Source organism: Trachurus trachurus (assembly GCF_905171665.1).
Source record: "Trachurus trachurus genome assembly, chromosome: 17".
Classification (NCBI taxonomy): Eukaryota; Metazoa; Chordata; class Actinopteri; order Carangiformes; family Carangidae; genus Trachurus; species Trachurus trachurus.
Genome location: NC_139900.1, coordinates 1,248,160 through 1,258,138, shown reverse-complemented (window position 1 = coordinate 1,258,138; position 9,979 = coordinate 1,248,160). Strand labels below are relative to the sequence as shown.

At 42.0% G+C, this 9,979-nt stretch overlaps 1 gene segment (V, D, J or C); it reads left to right on the top strand.

Moving 5' to 3' along the window:
- The first annotated feature begins 3,363 nt into the window (after positions 1 to 3,363).
- On the top strand, positions 3,364 to 8,373 carry LOC311000041 (T cell receptor alpha variable 38-2/delta variable 8-like). The segment is given in 3 exons: positions 3,364 to 3,409; positions 3,498 to 3,772; positions 8,326 to 8,373.
- Positions 8,374 to 9,979: the final 1,606 nt, after the last annotated feature.

The window sequence follows — 9,979 nt, the reverse complement described above, 5'->3', positions numbered from 1 at the left end:
GCTGCTCTTTTCTTTGGTAAGATAGAAAGCACAACATGTTTCCTCTTCAAACACCTCAACGTGTTACTGAGCTCTACACTCACAGCTTTTAATGTTCATTCTACACAAAGTCAGAGCTCATCATTTCTCATGACATTTGTTAAACCTACTGAGTGTTGTGCTTTAATCAATCATCTTTATTGATCCATCTCTTCCTCTGCATGTTCTGTTCTTCCCCAGAGTGTAAAGGAGAAGACAGAGTGATCCAGCCAACAGCTGCTGTCACTGCTGCTCAAGGAGACACAGTTACACTCAACTGTTCATTTGAGACCAGTTCCACAAGTAACACTTTGTTCTGGTACAAACAAGATGTGAACAACTTCCCCAGATATGTATTGAGGCGTGGCTCATTTGGAAACAACAATGCTCCCGAGTTCCGTGAAGAGAGATTTAATGCTTCGATCATCAACAAGAAATCAGTTCCTCTGCAGATCCAGAAGCTTCAGGTGTCTGACTCTGCTGTGTACTACTGTGCTCTGAGGCCCACAGTGACAGGAAACACCAAAACTCTGTACAAAAACCTTTGGAGCAAAGACAACACAATACTCCACAACATCCACTAGAGGGAGTCACACACTGTTGAAACAATGACTTATCAGAGACTGTGTCTGTGGACCGATGACAACAACATCACAGAAACATCAAAGACTGTTACCTGGCCCCGCCCACTTCAGCCCCCCTCAGCCAATGAGATGATGAGTGAGTCCAGAGCAGAAATGTTGGAGGAACTAAAAGCACAATCAGCTTGATGTTGAGGAGAAGGGCTGTGCAGCAGAGAGGCTGTTTAGTTTGTTCATTCTACTGCAGTGGAACAACATTGTTCATCTGCTGTCTGTTTGGCTTCAACTCCTCCAAAGACATGTTGCTTTACCTCTTTTTGCTTTTATCTCACTTCATAGGTGAGTTGGACAACAAATCAGTGTCTCAGTCAAGCTGCTCCATCAACTACATGTTTGACCTCCATTTGATTCTTTCACACTTGAAACTGCACAATAATCTGTCTTTGTCATCAAGTCCTGTACAATCTAGTTATGATGTGAGCTACAGTTGAGCTGTTTGTGTCCACAGAGTAACACTGGACACTGACATTTTCCACTGTCTTCTCCTCTCAGCCTCATGGACAATGTTAGTCTAACGGCTTCATCTTCTCTACTTTTTACAGGACTGATAGCTGGAGACTCAATCTCTCCTGAAAGACGTGAAGTCAGTGGAACAGAAGGACAACCTGTCTCACTCTCATGTCAGTATGAGACTAGTGATGATTATCCTCGCCTTTACTGGTACAGACATGTTTCTGACCTTCAGGCTCCTCAGTTTATCCTCTGGAAAGGAGCAAGATCAGAGAGTGGTGAACATATTCCTGATAAACGATATCAATCCCAAACAACCAGATCATCAACTAAACTGACCATCAACAACATAACCCTGGCAGACTCAGCTCTCTACTACTGTGCTCTAGAAACACAGTGATACAAAGTGTAGAAGAGGCTGTACAAAAACCTGAACACAGATATCTGACTCCTCTTCAAAGAGGAGGGAAGTGGTATTCAAACCACAGCTTCATATCAGATGGATTCTGCTCATTCCTGTTGTATCAGAGTCACTGTGGTTACAGCTGCTAATCAAACACTGTGGGAGGATTCACAGGAGCAGCTCATCCACATCAGTCACAAACCAACTGAATCAGGCTTCACACTCAAGACTCCATGAACCACACAAATATATAAATGATTATATTTGAACAAATTCGTTGGTCAAATGGTAAATGGTCTGTATTTATATAGCGCTCAGACTGTGATTGTGAACCGCAATTTGGGAAACACCTTGGAAGGAGCTGTCAACACCCTGTCTATGGTAATAGACAGAGCTGTTAATGCTCAGACTGTGGTCATAAATCGCAACATGGGTCACATCTTAATAAATTTATTTATAATGAACTTTACATTTAAGCAATCTCAAAGTGCCACAGTACAAGCTTAATTTAAAAAGGGACACAAGTTAAGAAAAGTTAAGAAAAGACAATGAAAAGTGTACTAAAATTTAGCAGAAAGCTTTCCTGAATAAATATGTCTTCAGGTTTCGTTTAAAAGCATCAGTGGTCTGTGGGGCCCTCAGGTGGTCTGGGAGGGTGTTCCACAGCCTTGGAGCTGCAGAGCTGAAGGCCCGGTCACCCATAGTGCGGAGGTTGGTTCTTGGGGTTCTGAGGGTGTTTGAATTTGGAGATGCTTCTGGCTTTGCAAAGGAGAATGGATGAAGATGACCAGCAGGCCTGTGCTGTCACCCTCTCACCCAGGTCTACAAGGGACTGGTAGAGAGCATCCTCACAAGTGGCATCACTGTGTGGTATGGAAACACCACACAGTCAGAGAGGAAGGCCCTGCAAAGAGTCATAAAGACTGCAGAAAAGATCATAGGGACTGAACTTCCATCCATGAACTCCATCTACACACTGCGCTGTCAAAAGTGAGCACAGAGGATCATTAAAGACACACAACATCCAGCTCACTCCCTGCTTAAACATAAACACTGCACACAACCTCAGACACAAACGACCAGACAGCATCATCACACACAGATCACGCTTCTTCAACAGTTTCTACCCGGCTATAGTCAGACTTTTAGCAAACACAAAATAACCCGGGCACATGGCAACACAACACGCACCCACCTCAGTAGAACTTGGCACTTTACACTTATTTATTCTTATATTTATTAACTTATAGACATAGATCTCTGGCCTTTTTAGAAATGTTATGTCCTTGTCCTTTTTATAAATCCCAGGCTTGAGTCTTTTTAAAGTGTTTTCATTGTGTCTTGTATATCTTTGTGCGTTCTCTTTTGTTTCTCCACCTGACCTGGAACAACCGTACAAAAAATCCTATGTGTGTTTGCACAAATGGCAAATAAAGATTTTGACTTTGACTTTGACAGTATGGACAAACAGAGTATTGAAATACAACTACTCGCCCTAACCCAAACAATCATAATCTAATCTGCATTCCGGCCTCGGCCAAGGCCGGTGCTGGAACAACTCCCCCATGAGATCGCTGCAGTGGGACGCTCTCTACTCCTATTCCTCCCTCCCTTCTTCACGAACACCTGTTGATTGTTGACTCTGTCTGGGACCTGATCAAGGACGTCTCCATGGCAACCTGCTGTCTTGTCACAGTGATCGGAGTGTAACGCTGTCAGTAGAGGGAAGAAGACAGGGCTGTGATCAGGCTCCTCCTTCTAATCCACCACCTTAGTGTTGATGAAGACTCAACAGACAGAGCACAGCTGCTTCATCCTGGCTGGAGCTCACAGTGACTCAACACTGCAGACATGACGCCTCTGTTCATCTCAGTGCTGCTGGCTGCTGTGTGCCTTGGTATGAACACCACTGTTTCTGTGCTACCACTCCAACACTGACATGATTCTCTAACAGCTCACTGACACTGTCTGTTGGTGTTTTACAGAATCCAGAGCACAGAAAGACAACGTGCTGCAGCCAGAAGGAGACGTGACTGCTGCAGAAGGAGAAGCAGTGACACTTGACTGTCAATATAACAGCAGTTCAACAGCTAGTACGTATCTCTACTGGTACAAACAGGATGGAAACCAGAACCCAGGCATGATCCTGAGCCGCTTTAGACTGGATGAAGGAAACACAGCAGACAACTTCAGAGAGAGGTTTTCATCAACTCTGAATTCCTCCTCAAGATCAGTTCCTCTGAAGATCCAGAAGCTTCAGGTGTCTGACTCTGCTGTGTACTACTGTGCTCTGCAGCCCACAGTGACAGGAAACACCAAGACTCTGTACAAAAACACAAGCTGACACACTGACAAGCTGCTGGAAGCCTTTTTTCCACTGGTGAACTCCACTTTTTAGCTCCACTAGAGGGCCACATTATCAAGTAGGAGGTGCACTACTTCCTGACTGTGTTCAACCACTGTGTCAGTAATAAGTGGTGCTGTGAAGAGAACAAGTGTCAGAGTGAATGTTGAACATCAGCTAGTTTCTCCTGTTGATTTCAACCTTGTTGTAGAGATGGAACATTGGCTGTGGATTATTCTTGCTGCTCTTTTCTTTGGTAAGATAGAAAGCACAACATGTTTCCTCTTCAAACACCTCAACATGTTACTGAGCTCTACACTCACAGCTTTTAATGTTCATTCTACACAAAGTCAGAGCTCATCATTTCTGCTGAAATTTGTTAAACCTACTGATTGTTGTGCTTTAATCAAGCATCTTTATTGATCCATCTCTTCCTCTGCATGTTCTGTTCTTCCCCAGAGTGTAAAGGAGAAGACAGAGTGATCCAGCCAACAGCTGCTGTCACTGCTGCTCAAGGAGACACAGTTACATTCAACTGCTCATTTGAGACCAGTATTTACTCAAATGCTTATTTATTCTGGTACAAACAAGAAGACAATGACTTTCCAAAGTTGTTGATGCAGATTTCCTCAACAGAGAAAGTGAAACAAAAGTCAGAAGGAAGATTTCGGATTGAAATCATCAGCACATCAGTTCCTCTGCAGATCCAGAAGCTTCAGGTGTCTGACTCTGCTGTGTACTACTGTGCTCTGAGGCCCACAGTGACAGGAAACACCAAGACTCTGTACAAAAACCTTTGGAGCAAAGACAACACAATACTCCACAACATCCACTGGAGGGAGTCACACACTGTTGAAACAATGACTTATCGGAGACTGTGTCTGTGGACTGATGACAACAACATCACAGAAGCATCAAAGACTGTTACCTGGCCCCGCCCACTTCAGTCCCCCTCAGCCAATGAGATGATGAGTGAGTCCAGAGCAGAAATGTTGGAGGAACTAAAAGCACAATCAGCTTGATGTTGAGGAGAAGGGCTGTGCAGCAGAGAGGCTGTTTAGTTTGTTCATTCTACTGCAGTGGAACAACATTGTTCATCTGCTGTCTGTTTGGCTTCAACTCCTCCAAAGACATGTTGCTTTACCTCTTTTTGCTTTTATCTCACTTCATAGGTGAGTTGGACAACAAATCAGTGACACTGGACACTGACTTTTTCCACTGTCTTCTCCTCTCAGCCTCATGGACAATGTTAGTCTAACGGCGTCATCTTCTCTACTTTTTACAGGACTGATAGCTGGAGACTCAATCTCTCCTGAAAGACGTGAAGTCAGAGGAACAGAAGGACAACCTGTCTCACTTTCATGTCAATATGAAACATCCTACTCAACTGTTGACCTTTACTGGTACAGACATGATTCTGACCTTCGGGCTCCTCAGTTTATCCTCTGGAAAAGAGGAAAGGGGAGTACAACTGAATATAATCCGAACAAGGGTCGTTATCAGTCTGAAACAACAGACACCACAACTAAACTGACCATCAACAACCTAACCCTGGCAGACTCAGCTCTCTACTACTGTGCTCTAGAAACACAGTGATACAAAGTGTAGAAGAGGCTGTACAAAAACCTGAACACAGATATCTCTTCAAAGAGGAGGGAAGTGGTATTCAAACCACAGCTTCATATCAGATGGATTCTGCTCATTCCTGTTGTATCGGAGTCACTGTGGTTACAGCTGCTAATCAAACACTGTGGGAGGATTCACAGGAGCAGCTCATCCACATCAGTCACAAACCAACTGGATCAGGCTTCACACTCAGGACTCCATGAAAACAAATGAATGGAAACTGACTCCCTCACTTCATCTTCTTCATACACTGTGGCTCATTAGGCCACGATGAGCTCTTTCCATTGTTCACCATCCCTGTCAAGATGTAGAGACACACAGCGACACACAATAAAGCATCAACTACTAAGACTCTGAAATCACCAGGGCCCAGTTGTTCAAAGGTAATCCGATCGGATTTTGGATAATGGATTGGATCAAATCTTGAAAATGGGTTGTTCAAAACCAAAAACGGATTCTGAGATTGGATTAGATCACGTAATCCAATCTTGGTTTTGATCTGGATAAAACCCTCAGTTTGTGTTGTTCAAAACTTTTCAGTAGGATCGGGATAACTTTGATCCAAAAAAACAGGATTATTCTGATCCCAGCAGTATGGTGGATTCAGGGGGGATTACAGGAAGAAAGTGTGATTTAAATTAAATTCAAACTGGTCAAATAAACAATATTCATAATGTAGTATATATACATGTATTGATTTATATTTTGCACCTAATTTTAAACCACAACAGTGATTAGTAAATAATGTTAACTTTTGAATATTCTACAACTGAAAAACTTTTCACCAACTACTTTTCCCCAAACTGAATTTAATGAAATTTGAAGTTTGAATTTTAAAATTTGAAGTTTGAATTTGAAACACATGGGGAAATAGTCACAATTTCCCTAATGTACTGTATACTTGCTTTTTAAAATGTATTTTAACAGCCCAACCAGATGGAGTCTTGCTGTTTTGATTGATTGATTGACTGATTGATTGATTGATTGATTAGTCTCTATTATGAATATATTAAAAAAGAGAAAGAAAGAGAAAAAAAAGGTCACATAAAATAAGTAACACATTATAGTGTCCTAAAAACAAGTCCCAAACAAGTATTTAAGTCATAAACAAAGTCTGGCTGTGAAGAAACAAAAAAGAGCACAGAAAACACATGCACATAAATACACTTTGAGTGACCTCATGCTGCTGTTCTACCTGTTGTTTACCGACCAATCAGCATTCAGTGTGATGCACAGTCCCATCTAGAGCACTCATTATCCGGATTTGGTAATCTTGAAAATTTGGATTTGGATCAGACTGATCCAATCCAACTTTGCGTTGAACAACTGGGATAAAAGTAAGACGGATTACGTGATCCTGGATAGCAAAAAAAGGGATTTCAAAATCCGGATAAATTTTATCCAGATTACACCTTTTGAACAACTGGGCCCAGGGCCCAGTTGTTCAAAGGTAATCCGATCGGATTTTGGATAATGGATTGGATCAGATCTTGAAAAGGGGTTGTTCAAAACCAAAAACGGATTCTGAGATCGGATTAGATCACGTAATCCAATCTTGGTTTTGATCTTGATAAAACCCTCAGTTTGTGTTGTTCAAAACTTTTCAGAAGGATCGGGATAACTTTGATCCAAAAAATCAGGATTATTCTGATCCCAGCAGTATGGTGGATTCAGGGAGGATTTCAGGAACAAAATGTGATTTAAATTAAATTCAAACTGGTCAAATAAACAATATTCATAATGTAGTATATATACATGTATTGATTTATATTTTGCACCTAATTTTAAACCACAACAGTGATTAGTAAATAATGTTAACTTTTGAATATTCTACAACTGAAAAACTTTTCCCCAACTACTTTTCCCCAAACTGAATTTAATGAAATTTGAAGTTTGAATTTTAAAATTTGAAGTTTGAATTTTGAAATTTGAAGTTTGAATGTTGAAACACATGGGGAAATATATGTATATTTGTATATATTTGTGTATATTTGCTTTTTTCAATTTATTTTAACAGCCCAACCAGATGGAGTCTGGCTGTTTAAAAGACATTGAAGAAACAACAAAGAGCACAGAAAACACATACACTCCGTTTTCAAATAAACACACTTGAGTGACCCATGCTGCTGTTCTTCCTGTTATTTACAGACCAATCAGCCTTCAGTCTGATACACAGTCCCATCTAGAGCACTCATTATCCGGATTTGGTAATCTTGAAAATTTGGATTTGGATCAGACTGATCCAATCCAACTTTGCTTTGAACAACTGGGATAAAAGTAAAACAGATTACGTGATCCTGGATAGCAAAAAAGGGGATTTCAAAATCCGGATCATTTTTATCCAGATTACACCTTTTGAACAACTGGGCCCAGTAGTTTTTGTTTTCTTGTTGTAGTCTTTTCACAGTCTTTCTTCTCTTGGATGTAAATGGACAGTTTAGTATCTGTTGGTCAAACACAAAGATGGTGGAGTTGTTGTGGAAGCTTCAATCAGCCAATGATGAACGTTGATGAACCTTCAGCTGTTAAAGTTTGATTCTACTGAGTTTTTCCTCAGACTTCAATGTGTGAAAACAAAGACTGTGAAAAGACTAGAACAAGTGTCATGTTCAAACATTGATTCAGAGTTGATCTGTCATCAGTAAAATAAAGATATTAAAGGAGCTGCAACAGCTTCACAACAATTAGCTCCATTTATCTGTTGAGGAACAAAGTGAATCTGCAGCAGCTGGAAAACAGGAAACAGGTCAGCTGGAGTTTCCAGTGACCACCACTGTTATGGCCGGTAGGGGTTCGGCCTTGTGCTTGTCTGTGTCTCTCTCCCTCTCCCTTTTCCCTCACAGCTCCATCCAGGTCCCAATCAGGACAACGAGGCTCACCTGTGCTGCTGAGCTTAAGAACCCTGCAGCTGACACTGGAAGACGGGGGCAGTGCTGGGGACTGCTGGGCTTGCCTGCCTCCCATCATTGGCTTTTGTTTGTTTTAGTTTGTTCTAATTTGTTTGTATCACTTTTATGTTTTGTATTAAATCTCCTTTTAGTTAATTTAGTGTCTTTGTGTTGGGGTCATTGTTCGAACCATTGTTATGCCCCTCTGGGCCAACGAAGTTCTGGGGCGTAACAATTGGGGGCTCGTCCGGGATCTGAACAATCATGAGGTGAAGTAAAGGTTTGTAGCTGTTGTGTGGTGTAGTAGTCTTCTTTTCAAGATGGTTTGTGATTTAACTGCCTGTCTGTGTTAGCTTGAGAGTTCCCTGTAAGGTAGTCGTCGGGCAGAGAGAGACTCTTGCCGCTTTGTTGTTTTGCCTTTCTTATTTTTGGTGGTGAAACCTGGGTGTGGGTACGTTTTCTGTGTGGCAGTGGACCTTGCCTTGGTCCATTGTTCACTTGCAGAGTTCAACGTTTAAAGAAGCCTCCCGGGAAGCCACTGAAGACTAGATAGTTACCCATATCACAGGGTGTCTCTCCACAACGTCACTTTTCAGCAGAGTTGCACAGCAGCGTAATCACAATCTCTTGTGGGTTGACTCTACCTCTAGTTACGTCTGGATTTTGTGTAAAATAGTAACAGTAACTTTTGGTATGTGACTTTTGGTCATATTCTGTTTTTAGGGTGACTTTTTAACATCCGTCTGGGGACTACAGATGAAAAATAGCCTCTTGGCTAATTCTGGCGCATTTACAGTGATGTTATTAATGTGCACTGTCCCTGTTTTCAAATAAACGTATTATTATTATTATTGGTGTGGTACCTGTACAGTACGTTTGTTGGGTCATTTGGTTGCAGCTTAGGTGTAAGTTGGCAACATTTTGTGTAGCAGTGGCTACTGTGTGACCTCTTTTGTGTTGTGGTGTTGCAGTGCACTTTTGGTTGAGTCACTTGTGTGTTACTGGTTGCTTAGTTGTGGCTTCGTTTGGACCTTGTGTGTGTCACTCCATAGATCAGTGGATCTTTGTGTGATGGAGTTGACTTAGTGAATTATAAGGTCAGTGTCTGTTGGTTAATGGCAGACTGCTTGGTGCCCATTTTGTGTCGTTGCAGTGGCAGTTCACCTTGTTCGGGTCTTTGTGTGTTGATTAGCAACTTGTGTGACCCTTTAGGTTGTGGCTGCACTCGATTTTTGGTTGGTCATCTGCATTGTGGTAGGTAAATTGGCCTTCGTTTCATAATTCCTCATGGTGGTAGCCATTTTGGTATCTGGTGGGAGTGGCACCCACTTGTGTGGCTACTGTTGGCTGCTCACTCTTTTACATCGACTGGCCATGTTTTGTTTGCCCTTTGTGTATTTTGATCTTGTTGGATCCACTGTGACCCTTTTCGTTTGTCCTGACAGCTGACCAACGAAGTTCAGGGGCGTAACAACCACATACAACAAGTCAGAGGAGGAAGGAGAGCACAACAGTCCCACAGTGTGTTGAGTGTAACGCTGTCAGTAGAGGGAAGAAGACAGGCCTGTGATCAGGCTCCTCCTTCTAATCCGCCACCTTAGTGTTGATG